General features: G+C 32.4%; 1 protein-coding gene across 1 annotated transcript in view; it reads left to right on the forward strand.

Moving 5' to 3' along the window:
* Nucleotides 1-22,909, forward strand: part of LOC129910587 (uncharacterized) — a 242,443-nt gene that overhangs the window by 16,399 nt on the left and 203,135 nt on the right. Inside the window, exon 2 of the mRNA XM_055988016.1 lies at nucleotides 2,549-3,113. The gene's annotated coding sequence lies outside the window, so the exon portion shown is untranslated. The remainder of the gene's footprint in view (nucleotides 1-2,548; nucleotides 3,114-22,909) is intronic.

Consider the following 22,909-nt stretch of genomic DNA (forward strand, 5'->3'; position numbering starts at 1 on the left):
TTAAGGTGCGTTTACTCTTCAGTAAAATCAGTTTATGGTCTATATATTTTTTTTTTTTTAAATATGCCAAAATATGCTTTTATAACATAAAATTGAAAAAATATGCGTTAATTAGAAAAGCTATCATTCATTTGTTCCAAGAACGTCCAGGATATTTTTTGATTTATAATTTTTTTAGGAAGCCATTTATACTTAATTTTTAGTACGAAAACAATTAATTAATCCTTATTTAAAATAAAAACAAAAACAAAATTCGAAAATATCAATTTTGGATTTTTACACAAAATTTCAATTTTTTTTTTCAAAATTTTCAATTTTTTTTAATGATATTTTTTGAGATTTTATTTGTGTTAACGGAATCAAATATTTTATTGAATAACCTTTTTATACAAAAATTAATTTTTTCAAATAATGTCTCCTACCTACTATACATATTCAAAAAATGTAATGATTATATTTTCATTCTTATAAAAAAACACAAATCCGACTTATATGGATCGAAACTTGGATTTATGGTTTTCTCATGGATTCTATATAGTTAGAAATAAACGAAATGGGACCACATTTAAGGTACCAGCTTTCGATTACAAAAAGAATTAATAAAATTGGTTCACCCAGTCCAAAGTTATGAGGTAGTAAACATGAAAAAAAAAACATAAAGGCCAATAACCTCCTCCTTTTTGGAAGTCTGTTTAAAATTCAGAAAAAAAAGGTTTCATGTGATGTACCGTTATTAATGATAATAAAACCTTTTTCTTCAAGAGGTATGTTGTAGTGTAGATCTTCGTCAAAAAATACTTGTAGTGTTTGATTTTTTTAATAAATTGGAAAAGCCGTTTTTAAGAAAATTAAACTTTTCCAAAATTGGTATATCACAGATACCTTAATTTTTCGTCCCAAAAAACTAAATCCAAAAATCTCTGTACAACTTCCAAAAACTGCTTTATACTAAGTTTGAAATAAATCAGCCCATTCGTTTTGGCTGTTACTCAACGGAATCGGGCAATACCTATGTTGGACCCAATTTTTTTTACTTTTAATGCTTACTGGACTTTTAGGTCCTGTTGTGTAAATGGAATACCTACGCTAGGTGTCATTTTATCGAAATTGTTTAAGTAAAAAAATTATCGGTATCAATCTTAAAGCTTAAAAACTCACAGTTAAAATGGTCAGCAAAAATTTGTATTGAATTTCTTCATACATTCACATTTACACAAACACACTAACTTGATGATAATATAGCCTCAAATATTCTTATAACCTAAATAATTTTCATAAAACTTCATTGCACATTGCAATAATAAAAAACCACACCAATCTCTATACAAATCTAAATAAGGATTTTTTTTTTTTTTTTTTTTTCATTTTTGTTTTGTTCTCTTCAAAAGCATCCTAAATAATCTGCGGTCTGATTGTAAATTTTTATTACAAAGATAACGATAAAAAATGCAAAAAAACAAAAGGATATCCCCCATCCACCCTTCAAAAAGAGCGCTCTTCTTTTTTTTCATTTTATATTATTTCCTGGAACTTTAATAAATGTTTAAGCTTGGGAAACTGAAAAAAAAAATCCGCAGGTAAATAGCAAAACACAAAAAAAAAAAAAACAAAAAAAAAAATAATAATAACCACGTTTATTCCGTTTGCCTTCATCTTGTCCCAAAGTAACATGCTGTTTCCCGTGCAACAAAAAAAAAATCTTAATTAAGGAATTTCGTCTCTTTCCTTGTTTCATATTCGCAACAGAAAACAAAAAAAAAAAAGATCAAAAAATAAAAGAAAACGAGAAAAAAAAGTAAAACAATACACGAAATACAAATTAGCATCTCAGTAGGGATTAAGGCAAACTATACGAAACGGGAAGGTGAAAAAACTTTCAAATATTTGTTGCGCCACCATGCAAATAGAAAAGGATTTGAGTACACAATTGGTTGAGAGAGAGAGTTGTTGGTTGCAAGCAACTGCCTAAACCCTTACCTTCATTCCGTTTTTTCAACAGTACCCTTCACTTTTCTATACTCTTTCTCTTTCTATTTTGTGTACTGTGTACACATCCCATGGACTTTGGAAACGCTACAAGGGTTAGCAAAGGCAGAATCCTTTGTCAGATTCATTGCCGAGGCAAGTTGTTATTTACCCAAGCCAACTAACCCGGCACAAAGCGGAAAGACAAAACCCTAGTCGTCGTCGTTGTCGTTGTCGCTTCTTCTTCTAGCTTCATCTCCTCTCTGCAAAAAACCGTGAGACTTATGATAACTGATGTCCACATTTTAGATGTGGTGCAAGTTATAACGTTCCACTCACATTTGCCACAGGGATATCCGAGATATGTGACATACTCTATCTCTCTCTTTCATTCGCATGCACTTGAACAATACCAACAACAAGATACAAAAAAAAAAAATATAAAAAAAGATCCAAACTGCCGGGATATTATCTATTTTTACTGTTCTGCACTTGCCACTATTTTCTAGTTCTGCTCTGCAGAAAAAGGATTCACTATTTTTTTTTAATTCAGCGTATTTTTTCTGTGCTTCTTTTCTTGCAGTTCCTTATTCGCATTCGGGCTCCAGGCTTAGACCCACGATACGACATCAACGAGGACGACTTTCACCCCCTTCCAGAATTACCCTATACACGGAAGACCAAAAGCACCAAAGAACTCTCGCTCTTCTGCCTGCAAAAGAAGAGGACGAAAAAGATCGGATTGCCGTCGGGATAATAATACGATTCATAGGATGCACATACGCCATAGTGAACGCTTCTGTATAGGACGTATATTCAGCGAACGGTATTGTGGAGTGGCCGTGTAACTTTTTAATGACAAAAATGCGGTTACCTAGTGGTGGGGCAGAGGATTACAGGAAAAAATAAAAATAAAAAAAAAAATAAAAAAAAAAAGAGTTGAAGTCGACGAGGACGAGAGGGTGGGAAGTAGTAGTAGGGTAAGCGAGCGTTACGACACACAACTACAACGACGAACGACGGTAGAACGACGACGAGAAGGAGGTTTTTCAACTCGATTGCTGTTGATATAGAGTGCGCATTCAGAGGAGCAGTGGGGCACGAAGGGCTTAATTACTGGAGCGTTAAGGATTCATCTGGAAAAAGAGGTAAGCGTAAGCGCATTCGTGTTATTTTATTTTTTTTTTTTTTTGGTGTCAAAAGGTCGAGTGGACTTAACCACGGAGATTAATTTCATCAGCTTAAAACTGATGAACTGTTTGTTTGAGGTTATGTTTTTTTTTTTTTTTTCATTTCATTTTTATATTTCCCATTTTGTTGTGTTTTGTGTTATCATCGCTATTCCAATTTTTTGGGGTTATTTCCGTAATTATACACAAACATACTCAACTCATATTCATCATGTTTGTAATTAAAAAATTTTAAATCTGAATAAAAAAAAAAAAAACTCTTAAATTAATTGCTAAATTAAAAAATAAAATACCAATATGTATTCAGATAAGTACAAATGGCGGTTATTTATTAATTTTGTTTTTCTGAGTGAGTAGGTTGCCAGAAATTATTATTATTAACTGTAATGGACTATCTGAGGATTTGGATGGGTTTTTTTTTTTTGTAATGGAAACTCTTGTTGATGTTATTAATAATTTAATAATGAAATTGTGTGAGAGGGTTCTTAAAAATGGGTTATTATTTTTGAAGCAAATAGAATTAAAAAATGAATTCAAGAAAAAAATATATTTTGTTAGATTTTTCCCGATTAGGAACCGAATTTTTTTAAGAGTAATATTTGTGGATTAATACAAAATCATTAAAAAAAAAAAAACAATTTTTAGTCCTTAAATCTTTAGAAGGTATCAGTACTGTATGAACATTATTTTACTTTCTTCATTAAACATTTTTATTCCTGAAGAACATAGTGTACCTGTACTGAATGAAGTAATTTTTACTTCATTAATTCCTTGTTCTTTTTAAAGAATTTACATTTCTGAAATTTTCACTATGTACTTGTACTGAACAAAGTACTTTTTACATCATGAAGAATTTTTATTTCTGAAAAATCAGTGCAGGTGTACTGTATGAAAAATTTTTTTTTTCACATCATGAGGAATTTTTACATGCAAGTGTACTGAATCTGAATAAAGTGATTTTTACTTCATTAAGTCATTTTAAATCATCAAGAGTTTTTATATCTGAAATATTTATAAGGAACGTGTACTGAAGTATCCATAGAGTACCTGTACTGAATGCCTTACTTCACACACTTTCTACTTCATGAAGACTTAATTCAGCTCTTATAGCATGAGTGACTGTTGCATGAAGCCATTAAATTTCATGAAGTTTTATCAGCCATGAGGCGTACTTTCACACACTTTTTACGTGATGAAGACCTAATTCAACTCATTCAGCATTCCATAAAGTCCTATCCGCTATGAGACCTTTATCTTATTATACCAAAACTATATTGCAAGAAGTGCCAGCAAATAAAATTGAGTAAAATAACGTCAAATTTCAAAACTAAGCTTTATAGCAGTCACATAACGCTGAATTGGGCGTTATTGCACTTTGAGAAACCAGGTCGAATATAAGTAAATAAAGAAAAGTAAGAATAAAAACAGACGTAAGAACATAACACCCAATGGTATAGTGCTCAATTTTTTTTATTTGAATGAAATATAAAGCCATAATTCAATAAGGGAAATAATTTCCAAATTCAAATTGTTACTTATTTTGCCGCCATCGAGACATAAGTCCCAAATAAAAATTTTTGGTTCTTACTCGTATATCCCACTTCATATTGATAAGAGTTTCACCATACAAAAAAATTTCAATACCAGCGGTTTTCTTAAGGGGGGAAATCCCTCTGGAATTTTTTATTTTTGCATTATTTTTGTTTTGCGTAATAAATTAATTTCAGTGGCCTTAGCCTTAAATGAAGCCTCAAAAGTCCCTATATAGTCCCGAAACCTACGCGATCCGAACCTACCACAGTACGAAAACAAAAACTTTAAACACATTTTTCTCGAAACGCGTTTTTTTCCGCGCCGTGCAACGTAACTCAAAAACAAATGAAGCTATCGACGTGAAATAAAATGCAAATTACTCGTTAACTTATTGGCCATAGCATGAACCTAAAAGTTCAATATAATTTTTACAATAAATATTTTTTTTAACAATTTTTTTATAAAAAAAACATTGTGTTTTTTCGTTTTTTTGGTCTCTAATTTTTATTTTACACTTTTTTTTTTACTAAATTTAGGTTCATGCAAATTATTGAAAAAGCTGTCTTCCAGAGGGATTTCCCCCCTTAATCAAGAAAAAAAAATTTCCAAAAAACCCTAATTTATCGATCTTTGGAGATTTGAGTTTTTAAAGACTTAAGCTTTTGATAAAAGCAATGTATCTATGGGATATGAGTCTTGTAAAGCCAAAAAATTTTGCAGAAAGTGAGGGAAATAACTCCATATTTAAAAATTCCGCTTTTTTGCAATCGATGACAGCCAATAACGCATTTGGAATTAAAATGAATACTTGCAAACCTAAGGACATTACGCCCAGGGATACAATACTCTGTTTTTTTTTTTCAACTTGAATGGGGTTGAAATATTAAAATTCAAATTTGGACTAATGTTTCTCTCATCTAGACATATGTAAACCCCTAATAAAAGTTTTGGGTCTTATGTCCCACCTTGTAATATTGTAGTTTTGTGTTATTTTTTTTTTTTTCAATCTAAAATTTTGAACCAGACAGAAAAAAAAAATTTTAAAAAGCGTTTCTGAAAATCTTCTCCTTCTTAAATACCTGTATATATTTCAATAAAATGTTTAAAAAGTCTACCTCCGTTGGACTTTCAATATCAATGAAGTCAATTCTAGCATTTTTTTAAGGATTTACAGGTACTAACTTAAAATAATAGGATATCAAATTGACATCATTATAATTTTATACTTGTTCTCTAAACTCTGTACAAATTCCATCAAAGCCTAAAATTTCTCCATCTTTTATTTAATTTTCACCCCAAAATAAAATCCACTTTTACTGTCAACAACAACAACAAAAAACAAATCTTTAATCAACGAAAAATGTCTGGATAAACCATCCGATAAAAGTTTAAAATTTACACAATAAACTCACCTAATGAACCAAAACATCACCAAGAAATTATATTCCTTTGTGTCGGTATAAAATACAATATAAAACACACTAAAGGTATAAAATATCTCCCTACTATATACCTATCTATTATCTCAATTTTATCGGCCTCTTACAAATTTTTAAGGACACACCGCATCACTCCATAAGGTTTTTTTTAACGCTTTTATGTGTGTTTTTTGTTGTTGTTGTTTTTGTTGTGTGGCCAGATAGAATTAACTTTATTCCTGTTCCCTGAGATTAGAGAGCCTCAGCAACAGCATTTCGCTTTGATATCTTTCTTTTGTTGTGTTGTAATTTTCACAAACAGCTTTTCCAGACATAGATTTCTCTAACAACAACAAAACAAAATGAAAGTAAATTATTTCGATACTCAAAGCACGTCCTTTTGGCCAAGACATTACTTCCTTTTTATTTATTTTTTTTTACAAACATATCTGGAATTGTATGTAGTATGTCCTCACAAACAAACAGAACGAATAAAAAAAATATATACCAATTCAGCATAAATAAACTACACCAGAAAATAGATATATATTGCTTTTTCATTTTCAGTTTGGTCAGGTTCCAGGAACCGAAACCAAACCAAAATGAAACGAAACGAACCGAAAACGAACGAAACCCTGGGAAAAAAAACGAACAAAATTTCACTCTAATTCTAAATTCATGGCTCCATTTGCATTTTTGATTACAACTACGAAAATCAAACTCATATATATATATATATACGAACGTGTGTAGAGGGGGTGAAACTTTTCTCTAAATATCCTTCCCCCAAATCCCCCTCAGGCCAAAGAAGAAACAAAAAAATTACGTTTTTGACGTCACTATTTTGTTGTACAAATAAAATATTCGTACGTTTGGACAAATTTAACACGCCTCCCAAAAAAAGATGCGTTGGAGAAACCTTTTTCGGATTAACAATAAAGTAGAGAGGTTCCCCAATCCCAATTTTCTTGTTATCTTTCGAAATTCTTCAGAATTCTAATTCTTTCATGTGCGTTTGCAAGATGAATCATTTGTTCATGAGACAAAGTTCATCCGAGCGTACATTCTTGCAGGAAAGCAGATCGCCTACATAGGGTGTCCTTTTCTCAATTCCATTTTGAGTGCACGTTCTTACAAAACGTACATTCTTGCAGGAAAGCAGATCGCCTACATAAGGTGTCCTTTTCTCAATTCAAATTTGAGTGTGCGTTTGCAAGATGAATCATTTGTTCATGAGACAAAGTTCATCCGAGCGTACATTCTTGCAGGAAAGCAGATCGCCTACATAGGGTGTCCTTTTCTCAATTCCATTTTGAGTGCACGTTCTTACAAAACGTACATTCTTGCAGGAAAGCAGATCGCCTACATAAGGTGTCCTTTTCTCAATTCAAATTTGAGTGTGCGTTTGCAAGATGAATCATTTGTTCATGAGACAAAGTTCATCCGAGCGTACATTCTTGCAGGAAAGCAGATCGCCTACATAGGGTGTCCTTTTCTCAATTCCATTTTGAGTGCACGTTCTTACAAAACGTACATTCTTGCAGGAAAGCAGATCGCCTACATAAGGTGTCCTTTTCTCAATTCAAATTTGAGTGTGCGTTTGCAAGATGAATCATTTGTTCATGAGACAAAGTTCATCCGAGCGTACATTCTTGCAGGAAAGCAGATCGCCTACATAGGGTGTCCTTTTCTCAAATCCATTTTTAATGTGCGTTTGCAAGATGAATCATTTGTTCATGAGACAAAGTTCATCCGAGCGTACATTCTTGCAGGAAAGCAGATCGCCTACATAGGGTGTCCTTTTCTCAATTCCATTTTGAGTGCACGTTCTTACAAAACGTACATTCTTGCAGGAAAGCAGATCGCCTACATAAGGTGTCCTTTTCTCAATTCAAATTTGAGTGTGCGTTTGCAAGATGAATCATTTGTTCATGAGACAAAGTTCATCCGAGCGTACATTCTTGCAGGAAAGCAGATCGCCTACATAGGGTGTCCTTTTCTCAAATCCATTTTTAATGTGCGTTTGCAAGATGAATCATTTGTTCATGAGACAAAGTTCATCCGAGCGTACATTCTTGCAGGAAAGCAGATCGCCTACATAGGGTGTCCTTTTCTCAATTCCATTTTGAGTGCACGTTCTTACAAAACGTACATTCTTGCAGGAAAGCAGATCGCCTACATAAGGTGTCCTTTTCTCAATTCAAATTTGAGTGTGCGTTTGCAAGATGAATCATTTGTTCATGAGACAAAGTTCATCCGAGCGTACATTCTTGCAGGAAAGCAGATCGCCTACATAGGGTGTCCTTTTCTCAAATCCATTTTTAATGTGCGTTTGCAAGATGAATCATTTGTTCATGAGACAAAGTTCATCCGAGCGTACATTCTTGCAGGAAAGCAGATCGCCTACATAGGGTGTCCTTTTCTCAATTCCATTTTGAGTGCACGTTCTTACAAAACGTACATTCTTGCAGGAAAGCAGATCGCCTACATAAGGTGTCCTTTTCTCAATTCAAATTTGAGTGTGCGTTTGCAAGATGAATCATTTGTTCATGAGACAAAGTTCATCCGAGCGTACATTCTTGCAGGAAAGCAGATCGCCTACATAGGGTGTCCTTTTCTCAAATCCATTTTGAGTGCACGTTCTTACAAAACGTACATTCTTGCAGGAAAGCAGATCGCCTACATAAGGTGTCCTTTTCTCAATTCAAATTTGAGTGTGCGTTTGCAAGATGAATCATTTGTTCATGAGACAAAGTTCATCCGAGCGTACATTCTTGCAGGAAAGCAGATCGCCTACATAGGGTGTCCTTTTCTCAAATCCATTTTGAGTGTGCGTTTGCAAGATGAATCATTTGTTCATGAGACAAAGTTCATCCGAGCGTACATTCTTGCAGGAAAGCAGATCGCCTACATAGGGTGTCCTTTTCTCAAATCCATTTTGAGTGTGCGTTTGCAAGATGAATCATTTGTTCATGAGACAAAGTTCATCCGAGCGTACATTCTTGCAGGAAAGCAGATCGCCTACATAGGGTGTCCTTTTCTCAAATCCATTTTTAATGTGCGTTTGCAAGATGAATCATTTGTTCATGAGACAAAGTTCATCCGAGCGTACATTCTTGCAGGAAAGCAGATCGCCTACATAGGGTGTCCTTTTCTCAATTCCATTTTGAGTGCACGTTCTTACAAAACGTACATTCTTGCAGGAAAGCAGATCGCCTACATAAGGTGTCCTTTTCTCAATTCAAATTTGAGTGTGCGTTTGCAAGATGAATCATTTGTTCATGAGACAAAGTTCATCCGAGCGTACATTCTTGCAGGAAAGCAGATCGCCTACATAGGGTGTCCTTTTCTCAATTCCATTTTGAGTGCACGTTCTTACAAAACGTACATTCTTGCAGGAAAGCAGATCGCCTACATAAGGTGTCCTTTTCTCAATTCAAATTTGAGTGTGCGTTTGCAAGATGAATCATTTGTTCATGAGACAAAGTTCATCCGAGCGTACATTCTTGCAGGAAAGCAGATCGCCTACATAGGGTGTCCTTTTCTCAAATCCATTTTGAGTGTGCGTTTGCAAGATGAATCATTTGTTCATGAGACAAAGTTCATCCGAGCGTACATTCTTGCAGGAAAGCAGATCGCCTACATAGGGTGTCCTTTTCTCAAATCCATTTTTAATGTGCGTTTGCAAGATGAATCATTTGTTCATGAGACAAAGTTCATCCGAGCGTACATTCTTGCAGGAAAGCAGATCGCCTACATAGGGTGTCCTTTTCTCAATTCCATTTTGAGTGCACGTTCTTACAAAACGTACATTCTTGCAGGAAAGCAGATCGCCTACATAAGGTGTCCTTTTCTCAATTCAAATTTGAGTGTGCGTTTGCAAGATGAATCATTTGTTCATGAGACAAAGTTCATCCGAGCGTACATTCTTGCAGGAAAGCAGATCGCCTACATAGGGTGTCCTTTTCTCAATTCCATTTTGAGTGCACGTTCTTACAAAACGTACATTCTTGCAGGAAAGCAGATCGCCTACATAGGGTGTCCTTTTCTCAAATCCATTTTGAGTGTGCGTTTGCAAGATGAATCATTTGTTCATGAGACAAAATTCATCCGAGCGTACATTCTTGCAGGAAAGCAGATCGCCTACATAGGGTGTCCTTTTCTCAATTCAAATTTGAGTGTACGTTTGCAAGATAGATCATTTGTTCATGAGACAAAATTCATCCCGGCGTACATTCTTCCAAAAAAGAAAAGCAGACTGCCTTCGAAGGGCATCCTTTTCACAATTCAAATTTGAGTGTACGTTCGCAGGATGGATCATTTGTTCATGAGACAAAATTCATCCCAGCGTACATTCTTCCAAAAAGAAAAGCAGATTGCCTTCGAAGGGCATCCTTTTCAGAATTCAATTCTGAGTGTACGTTCGCAGGGTGAATCATTTGTTCATGAGACAAAATTCATCCCAGCGTACATTCTTCCAAAAAGAAAAGCAGATTGCCTTCGAAGGGCATCCTTTTCAGAATTCAATTCTGAGTGTACGTTCGCAGGGTGAATCATTTGTTCATGAGAGAAAATTCATCCCGCCGTATATTCTTCCAAAAAAGAAAAGCATCAGACTGCCTTCGAAGGGCATCCTTTTCACAATTCAATTTTGAGTGTACGTTCGCAGGATGAATCATTGGTTCATGAGACAAAATTCATCCCAGCGTGCATTCTTCCAAAAAAAAAAAAAAAAAAGAGAAGAGAAGAAAAGCAGATCGCCTTCGAAGGGCATCCTTTTCACAATACGAATTTGATTGTGCGTTCGTAGGATGAATCATTTGTTCAAAAGACAAATTTCATTCCAGCGTACATTCTTCCAGAAAAGCAGACTACCCACATAGGGTATCCTTTTCCCATTTTGAGTATGCGTTCGCAGGATGAATCATTTGTTCAACAGACAAAATTCATCCTTGCGTACATTCTTACAAGAAACAAGGATGAATCTTTTGTTCAAGAGACAAAATGCATTCCAAAAATTATCATTTTACAGTAAATATTTACCAATGAAAAACACTTCTAACATACATACATATAAATATTAAATTTCAAAACACACTCATTTCAAAAACATACATACATTTGTAATATTCCTCCAAATAGGAAGCATAATTAAATATTTTCTTCTTTATTTTCTTTTCTTTCCGAGCGACACATGAAAGATCGTTAATAATTCTCTTGATTCTGCCGAATCAAAGTGGGCAGGGACATCTCTTATGCGTTCAAGCTCAAGAAAAATGATATAGTCCATCAATGGCAGCAAGTGATCCATTCACAAGCAAGCAGGTTTGTGTTACAACAGTAGCGGCAACAGAAGAAACATTGATATCAGAGTGATGGCTCGATATCGGCCTGTTCTTCATCAAAACTATCAACAGAAATTCCTTTATCGGCAGCTCTTCAACAATTATTTGTCATCATTCAACGGCATTCATCTGGGAATGTTGTAATGCGCCTAGGCTTCAATACCTCTTCAATTTTAAAAATACATCAGTATCTAAAAGTCCTAATACAGCCATCAATTAAAAAATTTTGCAAATAAACGGAACAAGTTTTCCACCCTCAAATTCAAATATTTTAATTCTTCATCAAGTTAAGCAGAGCAGACATTCTTAACAAGCCATCTGTTTCACAACAACAGCAGTAGAATGCGAATGCATAAACAGCTTTTACAACGTCTAATACAAATGGTGGGCCACTTCAAAATCCCCAAGAGATTCAACAGATCATTAGTCTGCAAAACAGTCAACTATAACTCAAGTAGCACAAAAGTCTAAAATACACCAAAATATTTGGAGTATTTTTTGCACTTTCGTGATATGCATTTTGAATATAAAAAATATACCATTTTCTCGTATATAATAAACTCCGCTGGTTAAAAAATTAAACCGATTTTGGTATATAAATAGAGCTAGTGGTATAAAAAATGAACTGGTTTTTGGTGAAAAATTATTCCTTTGAAATAGAAAAATACACAATAAATCTATGGATAAAATACACCATTTAAATTATTCTGATTTATAATTTCAACCAAAGTTTATTTTTTAACCTTAAATAGTTTGATGAATTAAAATGTACACTATTTCTTATGAAATAAATGAAAATAAATTATTCTCTATCACAATACAATTAACTAATGATTAAATATGAATTTGAGTGCCTAATTTAAGAACGAAACCAATTCCATCTACTGATTTTAGATACTACCCCGTCTAAAAATCGAACGCCTCAAAAATTTCAATGAATTAATGATTTTTTTTTTCGATTTTAAAAATCAGTTTTTCAAAAACAATAATTTTTTTGTTGTTTTTACATTTTTTTAGAAGCGTTCTCTTAACGAATCGAATAAAGTAAGAATGCGGGATAATTAGGCCGATATAGTACTATTATAGTAAAATAATTAATTGCTGTCTTCATTATTTAAATGGCAGCCATGGAAAAATATGACGTCTCCCACTTATGTAGTCTTGTGAATTTTATGTCCACAGGGTGTACTTCCTACATCGAAGAGAGTGTACAAAATATACCGTTTCGGTTCATTTGAGAATCGAATAATTTTATGCACCAATAATGGTGTATTTTAAAAACAATTGAATATCGGCGTATTTTTTGCACGGAATCTTAAAAGAAATGTTGAAATTTTGCACAGAAAAGATGATGGTATAATTTTTATACCATCTTTTTTTATAAATACACCATTTTATTCAAATTTCTCAATTTTACACCAAAATTAATGAATTTACACCAATTTATACACCAGTGTGCTACTTGAGAAGGTCTATACGAGCAAAGATCCCCTCAGTCAATTCACTACATATTACCCGAATCGACTTGGTTTTTTCCATTGGCATTTACAACAGGGGCGCCAATGGTTTTCCCAATGTCCTTGAGCAAATGCTATTCGGAAGACGCCCCCACCCAACGCATAGAAGATCAACAATCATCAAATATTAAACCGAAGGTTTAAAGTGGGCAGGATGTTAAATAATCCGCGCCTACTCGCAGGAGAAGCCTCTCAACACATACAACATCTCAAAGGAACAGGCGATCAGCGAACAAGCTGTGTGTACCTTCTTTTTACTTAGAAACCAACAACACCAGCCAACGATTGTGTGTGTGTTGCATCCTTCTTTTTCCTCCTCTCATTTTCCTCAGTCAAAAATGTCAGTCATAAAAAGACCTTTAAATTAAAAGGACGTGCTGCGCGCAGTCACAAACAAGACAATTCGTGTTTCATTTATTTATTTATTTCATATAGATACATTTTAATATTACAGTCCACTCTCTAGTTTATCGTTCAGCAATCTTTGGCAAAAAAGATATATACCGACTGTACACACTGGAAGAAATTCCAAAGGTGGGGCAAGTCTTTTTTCTTTGGCCTCTCTTCTTTCAAAGGTCAAAAGTTGGGAGATCGCATGATTTGAAAATTTGCATACGTCTTGATGTAAATTTTGGATTTGTTTGCGAATGAAACGACCCAAATATATAGAGAAAAATGGGATCAAATACAAAAAAAAAAAAAAAAAAAAATAGATTGTTAAATGTTTGAATGGACAGCCTGACCCGGCCCAACTCATCCCATTTCTAAGATGAAGATGTATAACAATTGATTACTTGGAGGCACGTATCGATTTTAAATTGACGACTTTTCCTCTTATTTGATTTCAGTTCGAGTGCTCCATTCCGTCTGGTTTTATTTTATTTCTTTCCATTTTTTTTTTTTTTGAAGATGGAAAGTTTCCAGGCACTTTTTTTTGAACAAACCCTATAACGTATTTAGCCTACAGAGCAATTGTGTACATCTTTTTTTCTGTCTTTTTTTTTGTATGAAGGTGTGGTATAGAAGGATTCGTTCGTGTTTGACCTACATATGTTCCAAGTTGAAAAAGCAGTTCAATTTGAAGCAATAAAATTTGTCCTTAATTCAATTCGAGCAAATATGGACTCTTTTTTTCAAAAAAAAACTCTTGAAATTGACAAAAAAAAAAAAATGAAAACAAATTCGTACAACTATTTTCACACGAGATGATTGATAACTTCAACAACCTTCAACACGAAAGGCAATCCAAAAAAAAACTAAACCCAAGCCCAAAAAACCAAACTAACGACCTACTACCTTCTACCACCAACTCTCTTCTCCTGACTCTTTTGTAAAGTTGGCAAATTTCCCTCTCAGAATTCTCCTCAATTGGATGATTTATATTTGTCCTTTTACACTTGTACCTATGGCTGCCATTAGTTTTATAGAGACGACGACGACGACATAAAGGCTGTTTGTGAATGGTTTTTGGTAGAGCTCTCTTTTGGTATAAAGATACTCGTATATTATTTTCATCTGCCTCTTTTTAAATGAATTAAAGGCACCTGACCTTTTTTAGGAACCATAAACCATATACCCTTAAAAAAAAAAAAAAAATCCATAAACAAGGGCGTTCATCCCCTAGTTTTTTGGTATTTTGGAATTATTTTTGACGAATTTGTGTTTGACTGAGTGAAAAATTGAAAAATGATTATATGGAGTTTTTTTGAGAGAAATCTTAAAGTAAGGTTGATTAATTTTTCGACAAAAACTAATTTAAGACTTCGTTTTGTTTGGTCTAATGAGGGTATACCGAACCTCTAGACAAAAGTGAAAACCCTTAAAGTTTAAGATGAATGTAAATTAGAAGATATATTGTCCTAATTCTTATAACGTATCCTTATAGTTATGTCTGGAAGTAAATAGTTTAGAGTAGGTTTTTAAGGGTCTTTTTTAGTAAAACTTTCCAAAGAAGTTTTAAATCTAATTTAAAGTATCCTATAAGAAATTTGTATAATGTGTGTTGTGTGTGGTAATAAGGAAGCGATTATAATGACCACTTTAGGGTGAGAAATTATCATTGATATGCTTTGAATCTTAAAGTGGCCTTTTTTATGATGGTAGTCATTTAAAGATCCTTTAAAGTTTATTCGGATTTAAGGAAAAGGACTTAATGAAGAAAGTAACTTTATACAGTACAAGAACCTTATGAACATTTTTCAGGTACTTAAATTCTTTATTCTTCATTTAGTACATGTACTTTTTGAAGAATGATGATAAATAATAATTATTCATGATAAAAAAGGACTAAATGCAGAGTAAAAATTTATTTAATCAGTACAGGTACTCTATGAAGTTTTCAAAAATAAGAACTTTTCATGATTTAAGAGGACTTCATAAAGTAAATATTTCTTCATTTAGTACAGGTACTTTATGAAGATTTCAGAAATAAAAATTCTTCATGTTGAATGATCTGAATGAGGTCTTCATGACGTAAAAAATGTGTGAAGATATTCCTCCTTTCAGATGAGATTTCATGAGATTAAAATTCTTCATGCTCAATGAGCTGAATGAGGTCTTCAAGACGTAAAAAAGTTAATGAAGCAAGGCCTCGACGGAGCAGACTTTATGAAATTAAAATTCTTCATGCTGAATGAGCTGAATGAGATCTTCATGACATAGAAAGCGTGTGAAGCAAGGCCTCATTGCTGATAAGACTTCGTTAAATTAAGAGTTATCATGCTGAATGAGCTGAATGAGGTCTTCATGAAAAAGAATGTTTGTGAAATTAGGCCTCATTGCAGATGAGACTTCATGGAATTAAAATTCTTCATGCTGAATGAGCTGAATTAGGTTTTCATGACGTAGAAAGTGTGTAAACAACGGTCTCATGAAATACAACTGCCATTTATGCCGAATGAGCTGAATTAGGTCTTTATTTCGAAGAAAGTGTGTGGAGGTAGGTCTTTTTTTCGGATGAGACTTCATGAAATTAAAAATGGTCATGCTGAATTAGGTTTTTATGACGCAAAAAGTGTGTAAAGATAGGCCTTCTTTCAGATGAGATTTCATATAGCAGACTTCATGAAATTAAAATTCTTCATGCTGAATGAGCTGAATAAGATCTTCATGACATATAAACTATGTGCAGAAAGGCCTACTTTCAGATGAGACTTCATAAAATTAGAACTTTTGATGCTGAATGAGCTTAAGCTTAAGAATGAGGTCTTCATGACGTAGAAAGTGTGTAAAGGAAGGCCTTAGGACATGAGACTTCATTGAATTAAAAGTTTTCACACTTAATGAGGTCTTCATGACTAGAAAAAATGTGAAAGAAGGCCTCATTGCTGATAGATCTACGTGAAATTAAAAGTCTTCTTGCTGAATGACGTAACTCCTTAACCTTTTCGTATAATTTGACAAATTGTTACAGAATTTGATTCCTTTCGGAATTTGTTTTTTTAATTTGTTTTTTTTTTTTTTTTTTTAGATAAGAACAACAAAAGGTGAAAAAGATAAAAGCTATTATAAAACAGAAAAAACTCCTAAAATTTAAAGTGAATTGAAATTTTTTGTACGATTTTTCTGTTCTTTTTTTTGTCTTAATCCGAAAGGCGTTGTGAAAATTAATTTCCTTATCAACACCTCATTAAACACGTACTTGGCATCTAAAAATCATCTCATCCTTTTTTATTCGAAATTACATACCATGAACTTTATCTTTTTAATACAAAAAAGCAAAAAAAAAAACATGAAACAAAAACAGAAAACAAAAGCAAAAAACAAAAAAAAAAAAAAATAAATGAAGGTAAAACCAATCAAGATTAAAGAGTCTTCAGGGAATAGTTACCAGAAAGCAAACAAAAACGGAAACGAAAGGCGTGTTTCGTTGTCAAGTGCCGCGCGATTGTCTTTGCCACATAATAAAGAACACAAATGCAGTGTTCTCTGTGGACGACGACGAGAACTGACGAGGACGATCAGGACGACGACGACGTTGTCGTAGTTGCTTTCATTTGATAGAAGAAAAATAAACGAAAAAGAGGAAAAAAAACATAATAATCTCTAACACGTCAACGATGCAAAATCGATCCATTTACACGTGTGCAGCATATGTAGGCTAAACAGAAAAGCGGATTTGGGGAAGCATGTTTCGCTGACAAGGGACCCATAAACGCAAATGACAATGCTTTCCAACACACACACATTTTTGTTTCTATATACAAGAAAGATAGAGTGTTGAAAAAGTTCCTTTTTACTTCCTGTGTCGTGTGTTGCCGTCCTTTTTATTTTATCGACAAACATTCTATATAGTCTTATGAATCTTTGAACACTTTTTAGCCCCTTTAGTTCTTCTGCTTCTTCTTCTATGGTTGCGTGTTAATGTTTTTTGCAGTATCCTCTTAAGTATATTGCTTTGCTTCTTCAAAGCTTTTTCTAGCTCCTCTGCCACCGTGTTGTATAGGTACAAACATGAAAAAATAATAATAAAAATAAAAACACACGTTCTTTTTAACAAAGGCAAAGTGATTCTCTTGAAATCGACTATTTCACTCAACCCACCATCCCCAAACCCCATCCTCCAATACCAACCACCCTATACTATATAAACATTTTTCGAAGCAACGTGCAAATGGGCATTTTAAGTTCCTATAAATAACATGGGTTTTCCGCAGGTCCGCACATCTCTAAAAGCATACTTATTTACCCGGAACTAAATTGAAGGCATAGAGAGAGCTTGAGAATATAGTAGGTATATCTTCTATCTACCCTTCATCACTGAGAGAGAGAAAAACGTTTGATATCTTTTGAGTGTCGTAAATTTTATTTATTGCAATTGATATTATTTTTATTGGTAACAATCAAACAAAAAATACGAGCAGAAAAACAGTGAAAAGGATTGTTGTTTTTATTTCTTTTTAGAAAACAAATTAATTTCCAGTCTGGAAAATAAAATTTGTAGGGCTTATTTGGCCTATGGATAGTGTTAAAGTAATCAATCACTTTTATCTTTGAAGCCACAATCTATGTTTTACTGCTGAAAGGAAGGAAAAACTATTTAAACTAACATTTACAGTAAATTAGAACCAAATTTGGACAAAAAAGTTTAAAATTAATTTTAATTTTATTTTTAAAATTGAATTCAACTTTTTGCAAACACAATTTACCCTTTGAAAAACAAATTCACTATTTCCCTTACCAAAGTTGCCCTTTTGCAAATTGATTATATCCTCTTGCGAACCTTTTGTAAACCAAATTCACCCTTTGCAAACCAATTTTACCCTTTTGCAAACCAAATTCAGCCTTTTGCAAAGCAAACTCACTTTTTTTAAACCTTTTTCAACTTTTTGAAAACCAAATGCACACTTTTGCAGATATAATTCTCCATTTGCAAACCAAATTCACCCTTTTGCAAACCAAATTCAGCCTTTTGCAAAGCAAATTCATTTTTTTTAAACCATTTTCAACTTTTTGAAAACCGAATGCACACTTTTGCAGACTTAATTCTCCATTTGCAAACCAAACTCACCTTTTTGCAAACCCAATTTAAACTTTTGCAATTTAAATTCACTCTTTTGCAAACCAAATTCACACTTTTGCAAACCAAATTCACGCTTTTGCGAACCAAATTTACCCTTTTGCAAACCAAATTCACCTTTTTAGAAAAAAAATTCAACCTTTTGCAAATCAAATTCACCTTCTGAAAATCAAATTCTTGAACTTATCAATAAATTACACTTTTTAGTGCTACTTTGGAGAAAAAAAGATACCAGTTATTTATTTTACAAACAATCATTTTTTAATTAAAAAATAAAAATTAGTTTGGGTAATTTTTGTTATTTTTTTTATTTTTAACATTTAATTTCATTACCTACTGGCCTTGTTGGCTATTTTTTGTTTTTAATATTTTGATAGCCGTGAAAAAGATTTGTCAATCGCGTAAATGGACTGATTATTCTATCAACATGAAACTTGTATTTTCCATTACTACAACTTCATTTTTGTTTATCAACAAAACCTTTAAAAATAAATCCATGAGGCTTTTAAAAGATAAACAACCTTTTATTATTTTATGTTGATGAAGTAAATTGTGAATAAACATTTTTCTTTTAATAAAAAAAAAAAAAAAAAATTACTACCTAAATGGAATGAGAAAAAATAATTTTCCCATTCCTCTTAAAGAATATCGAAGGTCCATTTTAAATATTCGTTTAAAAAAAAAATACCGGAAACAAAAAGTGTAAAAAATAATAAATAAACAAACTAAGCTATTTGGAAAGTGTAAAACATCCTAGCATACAACAAAAAAAGTCCCTTTTTAAAAAAGAAAAAAAAAACGCTCACGACTCTTGTAAAGCACTTTAGGGCATATTTTCGTTCAATTGGTTTTCAATATTAAAATATAAGATTCCAATGATGTAAAAAGACACGTTTCTTAGTGAAATTCCTTCTAAAAAATTTTTAACGGATAAATGGGGGGACTATTTATAAAAGAAAATGGGGGATATTTAAAAAAAAAGAGGGAACAAAAATGATGTAGAAAAATTAGTATTAAAATTAATATTGATTTCGTGGAACGAGGGTGCTTCTATGGGGAAGAAATGATTCTATTTAATTTTTTCGACGAATACCAAAGACTTATCATTAAAAGGAGTGTGTACCTGCTAGAATGAGAGTCAGCTTTTATAATTAAAACACCTTTGGCAGAAATAATTTGCCGCCGAAACCCCTATTTCTTTATCCGTTTTAATGGAAAATCTCGAAAATATTTAGTAAATAAATATTGTAACGAAAAACGCAGTTTTGTTCGTTAGAGCCGTTTTTGAGAAAAATTGCACTAACTTCTTTAGTAAGAAATTTTTTTGTCAAAAATTTTCTTTAAAAAAATCGATGTTTTGAATACGTTTTGACTCATTCGCATGGGCCTACATACCACCGGGACCCTCAACCGATGCCAGGGCTGCACGAGAAAGTAAAAAAAATATATACCAGCTGCCAGGTCTCAACGAAATTCTTGGTTTAAGTTATGAATTATTCGTCAATAATTCGTCAAACGAAAATCAAAAATAAGTAGATTTACAATACAAAAAAGATAGATTTCTAATTTTTCTTACCTAAATGCCTGTGTAAAGAACTGATATCATCAATTCGAACTAATCCAGTCAAATAAGGATTTAACCTCGGAATGAATGTTAGTAGAATTTTTTTTTGCTCAATATCTTCCTTTTGCCATTCTATTACATAATTCAAAAGTCTAGAAAAATCTCATGTCCGCTTGTCGCGATTTCAAGGTCAAATCGCGAAATGGAGATTTTCAAAATTATCAAAAATAGGCTATGGTATTATATACACACATGATACATGATTTCAAGGTATTTTTTAATGCTGATTCCAAAAAATCTAAAATCAAGGCAATCTGACGTCTCTGAAAAAGTTATACCTGTTTTTCATCTTTCAACCCATATTATTATAACAGTTGCTAACTTACTACCGAAAAACCCTTAGAAGTAATGGTAGCGGAATCATATTTTGCATGAGGGTTTATATATCCATTATCATTAAGAATCAAAACAATGCAATGCAAAAAAACATTTATATCTATGACAAAATGGTATTTTTTGAGAAAAGGGGAAATTTTGGGATGTGCACTAAAAAACATCCTGGTACAATCTTGCAATTAGTGCTAATAGGCTAATTGTTTTGTTTCTATCTTTGTTTGGATATTCTATATCTTATGTAAAAAATATCTAAAAAAAATCTCATGTCCGCAAGTCCTAATTTTGGAGGTTAAACTAAGATTTAAAAAAATTTGCAAGAAAAGTTCAAATTTGTATATGTATACCGACATAAGCGACATGATTTAAGGGTATTTTTTAACACTTATTCCAAAAAAAAATCACAATAAGTCAACCTGACCATCCCTGAAAAGTAATGCACCTTATTCATGTTGATCTGACACAAATATCTGAAGTGTTGTTTTTCAATTTTTTAAAATCTGCAACTTATCTTGAAACCAAGAAAATTAGGACTTGCGGACATCAGATTTTTTTAGATTTTTGAGGGTAGTTAAAGAATATCCAAACAAAGATTAAAATGAAAAAATTAGCCTATTAGCACTTATTCCTAAGATGAACAAGAATCTTCTTTAGTGCATATCCTAAAATTTGCCCCTCCATCAAAAAATACCATTATTTCGTAGGTATATATATTTTTTGTAATGGATTGTTTTGATTTTTAATAATGATGGATTCTAAAATCTTCATGCAAAATTTGGTTCATCTACCATAACTTTTAAGGGTTTTTCGACAGTAAGTTTGCAACTGTTATAATAATATGAGTTGACAGATGAAAAACAGGTATAACTTTTTCCAGAGACGTCAGATTGTCTTGATTTTAGATTTTTTGGAATCAGCATTAAAAAATACCTTGAAATCATGTATCATATGTGTATATAATACCATAGCCTATTTTTGCTAATTTTGAAAATCTCCATTTCGCGATTTGACCTTGAAATCGCGACAAGCGGACATGAGATTTTTCTAGACTTTTGAGATATGTTATAGAATGGTAAAAGGAAGATATTGAGCAAAAAAAATTTCTACTAACATTCATTCCGAGATTTACCCCTTTTTTCTCCTTATTTTACTGTATTAAACCCAGTTTCTTGACTTTGTTCAAAATATATCGGATTCGGAATGTAAGAAAAATAAAATAAAAGTATGCTTGAAAAAAAAAACGACAAAAAATTTTAAAAAGTCATAACATGAAAACGTTTCCATTTTGATGATGTGGTTTTCGAAGTCAAAATGTGTAAATACTCACGAAATAATCATTTTTTTTTCAGTGAACATTTTATTAAAAAAAAAGGCAATGCAATGTCACGTACAGACGAGTAAAGCTATCCAGTAAATTTTGTAGGGGTTATACAATTTTTACTTGCGATATAGGTTATGCATTCGTACAAAAAAAAAAAAAAGTTGAGATAACATTTTTCCATGACATTACGATGGTAGATAATGCCAAAAAAGTGGGTCCCGGAAGTCCATCTGTCTGTATAAGGAGCTACAGCTTAAACGGATGGACCGATTGACTTAAAACATGGTACGTAGCATTTTTTGGAGACTCTCTAGAGGGGTTTTTGGAATTAATTTTTTTTGGTACTTGTCATATACCGATTTTAGTAAAGTTGAAATTGCTCAAAAACTGCTTTAACGATTTTGTTTAAAAAATTCAAATATAAGTTTTAAAACAAGGTCTATCTTTTAATGAAATTTTTTTTTGAAAATCATTATTAACGGTACCTGCCATAGAACCGTTTTTTTTTAAATCCGATTATCTTTGAAACTGCTTATTCGATTTCAACGAAACTTTTTGCGAAGAAGCATTTATATAATTTTAATATAAGCCAAAAATAAAATTTCGAAAAAAATAATTTTTGGATTTTAAAATTTTTTTTTGAAAAATCAAATTTTCGAAAACGGGACATTGAATTTTTTTGAAATCTTGGTTTTTGATGTTGATCAGTGATTTCAACAAAATGGCACACCAATTTTATTTTAAAACTTTTTTTCCAAAAAATTATTTATAAAAAATTAGTTTTTTAAAAAACTGCTCTAAAGATTTTGAAATTTTTTTTTTTCTAAAAATGCATGTTAATATATCAATTGAAACTGCGTTCTTGTTTTGGAGGGCAATTTGATTTCAGATTTTATTTTATTTAAAAAAAAAAAAATTTTATTTATTTTTCATTTTTTTTTGTTTGTTTTGTACCTATATAGTAGGTGCCTACATTTTCCGAATTTCTATATAAAAAGTCTTAAAAATTTAAGCAACTTTAACTCTAAGAGCAAGTTCGTGCGACCCAGTCGTGAATTTTATTTTGACTAATCTAAATAAAATTGATTTTTTATGTCGAAAAACCTATTTTAATTTGCTTACACCTTTTATTTAGAGAAAGTGAT

Source organism: Episyrphus balteatus, chromosome 2 (assembly GCF_945859705.1).
Source record: "Episyrphus balteatus chromosome 2, idEpiBalt1.1, whole genome shotgun sequence".
NCBI lineage: Eukaryota > Metazoa > Arthropoda > Insecta > Diptera > Syrphidae > Episyrphus > Episyrphus balteatus.